Source organism: Bos grunniens, chromosome 13, assembly GCF_055505025.1.
Source record: "Bos grunniens cultivar Pamir isolate PY7600 chromosome 13, Bosgru_T2T1.0, whole genome shotgun sequence".
Lineage (NCBI taxonomy): Eukaryota > Metazoa > Chordata > Mammalia > Artiodactyla > Bovidae > Bos > Bos grunniens.
In genome coordinates this window covers 2,348,430-2,353,166 of record NC_141177.1, presented here as the reverse complement: position 1 = coordinate 2,353,166, position 4,737 = coordinate 2,348,430, and the positions used below count along the sequence as shown (strand labels likewise).

Sequence of the window (4,737 nt, the reverse complement as noted above, 5' to 3'; positions counted from 1 at the left end):
AGCAGCCTGAACAGGCTAAGACAGTCCCTGCCTTGGCATCCTGGAGAGATAAGCCTCCTCTCTACCTTCAGAATTTCTTGCCAAAAATGAAACAAAATTTTAAAAAATGTTCCTCCTTAAACAGACTCCAGAAATGACTAAATAGAGATTCTTTGTCTTCCTTCATAACAAAATTTATAGATGATATTTCTATGTATATTAGATTAAATCATATGGTCTTTTATTGTGACATTTAAAAATTTCTGTTCTGCCTCATTTCACAAAGGAGTTAAGACAGAAACTTGGACATATTTTATGGAAATAATTATTTAACTCAGACTCTGGTTTGTTAACAGTCAGAGAGTTTCCATGAGAATTATACTTTTAGGGGAACTCACAGGCTACTAAAGAGATGCTAGATATATCTGAAGAAAAGCAAAAGAGTAATTTGGAAATCTACACGCACCCCAATGTTCATAGCAGGGTTATTTACAATTGCCAAGATTGGGAAGCAACCCACATGTCCATCAGCAGATGAATGGATAAAGATATATGTGTACATACAATGGAATACTACTCAGCCATAAAAAAGAAGGAGATTTTTGCCATTTGCAACAATGTAGATGCACCTGGAGGGTATTATACTTAGTAAAACAAGTCCAATGACAAATACTTTATGTGTGCTATCATGTACAAAACATATGGAGTCTAAAAAATAAAACAAACGCATGACTATAACAAAACAGACACAGGCTCACAGATACGGGAACCAACTAGTGGGCACCAGTGGGAAGAGAGACGGGGACGGGGAGAGGCGAGGCAGAGGCCAGTGGGAAGAGAGACGGGGACGGGGAGAGGCGAGGCAGAGGTCAGGGACTAAGAGAGGCGAACAGTACGTATAATAAGCTATGAGAATATATTGTACACCACAGGGAATATGGCTGGTATTTTATAATAACTATAGAGTATAATTTATAAAAATGTCAAATCACTATGCTGTACACCTGAACTAATATAATATTATAAACAAACTGTACATCAGTAAAAATTAATTAATACTAATTAAAGAGCTGAGATCAGGATTAATAAACCTTTCTGTGACAGCCAGATAGTAAATGTTTTGCTGGGGGCAGGGGAGGGGGGCTGGGGGTGGAGTTGATGGGGTTAATGCACGTCCGTGTTGCCACTGCTCAGCTCTGCTGTTGTAACACAAAAGCCACAGACAGCATGGAAACAAAGGAGAATACTGTGTTCTCAGGAAACTATTGCATCTACATGACAAGATGGATGTTAGTAGAACCTACTGTGTAATCATCTTACAATATATGCAAATCAAACCATCACACTCTAGCCCTTAAACTTACACAGTGACGTATGTCAATTATTTCTCAACAAAACTAGGGGAAAATTTTAATAAAAAGTCTAACCTTTGAGCCAATAATCTCATTCTGAAAAATCTAACCAGAAGTAAATCTGAAATATGAAAAAAAAAGTTTAACGGACAAAGACATCCAGAGCAATCTTTTCTGGAAACGATGAACACTCAGAGCAACTGAGAGTGCTGTCTGTGTTCTCCCAGAACTCATGTGTGGCAATCCTGACGCCCAGCGATGATCTGAGAAGGTGGGGTCCTTGGGAGGTGGTCTGTCCCGTGGGTAGAGCCTTCCTGAGTGGGAGGGTACATTATCAAGGAAATCCTAGGCCCTTCCACCGTATGGGAACACAGTGAGAAGTTTGCCACCCAGGAGAGTGCCCTCACCCCGCCACGCTGATTCTAGATCCCAGGCCTCCGACTCCAGAACCTCGGGAAATAAAGTTCTGTTGTTTAACCCAGGCTGCAGTGTTTTATTACATCAGCACACAGGAGAGGGCGGGACAAACCGAGAGACTAGCGCTGACATACGCACACCGCCGTGAGGAAACCAGGCTGCTGTTGCTGCTCGGTCGCTAAGTCGTGTCCAACTCTTTTCAACCCCATGGACTGGAGCCCGCCAGGCTCCTCCGTCCATGGGATTCTCCAGGCAAGAACACTGGAGTGGGTGGCCATTTCCTCCACCAGGCGATCTTCCCAGCCCAGGGATCAAACCCGAATCTCCAGCCTGGCAGGCGGATTCTATACCACCTTGGGAGCCGTAAAACAGGTAACTGGTGGGAAGCTGCTCTGTAACACAGGGAGCTCAGCTCGGTGCTCCGTGACGACCTAGAGGGCTGCGTTGTGGGAGTGGGGAGGAGGTTCAAGAGGCAGGGGACATATGCACACGTACGGCTGATTCTCGTTGTTGTACAGCAGAAAGCAACACAACACTGTAAAGCAATTATGCTCCAATTAAAAATAAATTTAAAAAAACATAGCCCTTAAAAAAATAATGAAGACAGCCATGCTCACACGTTAGCTGCCTCGAAAATGGGAACATATGGATGATCTTCCTTTCTGATGGTCTACGGGGGTGGTAGTTGTTTTTAATTTAATTAGGAAACCCTCATCTTTTCTTTGCAGAGCCACCTGGAACAACCAGAGAACAGCAAAGCCGTGTGGCCCAGTGGTTGGGTGGGGTGGGGGGAGGGGACACTGGCCTCAGCCGCTGTCTGCTGAGACCTCATCAAGGTCTGGTTTCCTTTCCCGTAAAACAGGAATGATATCAAGTTCCTCTCTCAAAGGGGAGGCCTGAGAATTACATTAATCAGGGCGTAGAAAAAAACGAAAATATGGAATGACCGTGTTGTACACCTGAAACTGATACCATACTGTAAGTCAGCCATACTGCAATTAAAAAAAAAAGAAGAAGGAAAATTAACATGCTATTACAAGTGCTCAGGAAAGGCGAACTCTCCTGTCTGGTGGAAACGGAAGCGCACTTCGGGAAATACAGGTGAGTTACTCGCTCTGCGAGTCTTGATTTCCTTAACAAGTTCCTTCCAAACTAAAAGAATCACACCTTTAGAATAATGCCTCCTGGAATCTTAATGAAGTTTGCTCCTGCTGCGTGCTCAGTCGCCTCAGTCGTGTCAGACTCTTGCGACACCATGGACTATAGCCCCCCAGGCTCCTCTGGCCATGGGGTTCTCCAGGCAGGAATGCTGGAGTGGGGTGCCATGCCCTCCTCCAGGGGGTCTTCCCCACCCAGGGATGGAACCCAGGTCTCCTGTGGCGCCTGCATTGCAGGCCGGGTCTTTACCGCGGAGCTACTGAGGAAGCCAATGAAGTTTTCATAAATTTGTTTTTTAGGAAAGCTTTTTTTTTGTCAGTTTAAGCAATTACCCTTTAGTTTTCAATTATATTTTTCTATCTTTCCCTGTCTTTTATGACGGTGATAGTAAAGGCCAACTGTATTTTTTTTTAATTTTCGTAACTGGCAAGATCAAAATTTGATATCCACCCCCATGATGACACCAGCTTTTTTCAATCTTATTGATTACTGAGATTCCAAAAATCCGAGCACCCTGCCCCACCCGACGGGTCTCCTGGGATGGCTGCCGTCAGCTGCTTTTGAGCTGCTAGTCCCGCACCCGGCTGCCTCCTGGTAGAAGGTTCTTCTCCGCAACGGCGGCCTGTTTTTGGGCCCCGTCTGTCCGTCTGCGGCCATCAGCGCGGGGCCGCATTTGGGCGGACGTTTGGGAGCGTGTGCTGTGCGCCCTTCCCCTTCCGTGGCCGAGGTGAGGGTCCTCGCTGTGCTTTTCCGAGCGGCTGGCTGGCCTGCCGTCCTTGATGCCCCAGCGCTCTCCAGTTGCTGATTAATTCCCTAAAGTTGGCCCAGAGACCCGGCCGCCAGCGCCGCGGCGGGAGACTGCGGCCTTTGTTCCCGGCCAGTTGTTATTCTGGGAGAAGCCTGCCGCCCTGTGGACGGAAGCTGCATTACCCTCGCCTGGAAGCAATTTCCTGGAGCCACCGCTTAAGGAACAACGGGCTTTCCTGAACGAAACTCAAGTTCTTTCTACGGGATCCGTGTTCCGAGGGCCCCAGAGCGCTGCAGAGAAAGCAGTCCAATGCGCAGAGCCTGCTCTACGGTGTGGGTACGTAGGCTCCACTGCTGAGAGGACACACCCTCCCAGGCTCAGTGTTTTCAATGCAATGGACCCGCAGGCCCCACACCTGGGAGACTGAGATACAAAACCAAACACAGCCTGCGCTCCTTGGTGTGAATAAGAGGTCAACAGTCAGTGAGGAAAGCAGCCAAATCTGAGCATCAGAAGACCACCCAGTGTAGCTGATGCATGATCTCTGTAGTTCTGAGAAGCAAAAGAATAATTCAAAATAAGGGGTGTGAAGGAGTGTGTGTATGTGTGTGTGTGTGTATAGGTGACGATAATTATGGGGCTTATTGGTGGGTAGGTGACAGTTGGTGGTGGGTGTGCTTGTATGAAAGGCTGATCAGTTCTGAGCAATGATGAAAAGATTTTACTGCGGAACTTTATATAACTATGAAGGTTTCTACACTTGATCTGAGCTCAGAATTAAAAAAAAAAAAAAGAGGTCAACAAACATTCACTGCAGTCAGTTCTTGTAGAGAATGATGTACCCAGAATATATATTACATATAAACAATTTTTCAAATCTTATAACTAATAAAGTACTAGTTCACAACTAGCACGACAGAAGTCTTCGTGCACTGCGCCATGAAGAGTTGCTTCAGGGACTATTATTCATTCTCTCTCTCTCTCTCTCTCTCTCTATATATATATATATATATATAAATATATATATATATAAATATATAAACTAAGATCCCGCATGCCATGAGGTGCAGCCAAAAAGTTAAA

At 45.6% G+C, this 4,737-nt stretch overlaps 2 non-coding genes across 2 annotated transcripts; both read left to right on the top strand.

The window, feature by feature from the left end:
• The first annotated feature begins 4,132 nt into the window (after positions 1 to 4,132).
• Positions 4,133 to 4,212, top strand: LOC147359964 (small nucleolar RNA U2-19). Its single transcript, XR_015140075.1, has one exon. It is a non-coding gene; the product is annotated as a small nucleolar RNA U2-19 (small nucleolar RNA).
• Positions 4,213 to 4,356: 144 nt separating this feature from the next.
• Positions 4,357 to 4,428, top strand: LOC147359963 (small nucleolar RNA U2-30). The gene has a single exon (XR_015140081.1). It is a non-coding gene; the product is annotated as a small nucleolar RNA U2-30 (small nucleolar RNA).
• The last annotated feature ends 309 nt before the right edge of the window (positions 4,429 to 4,737 follow it).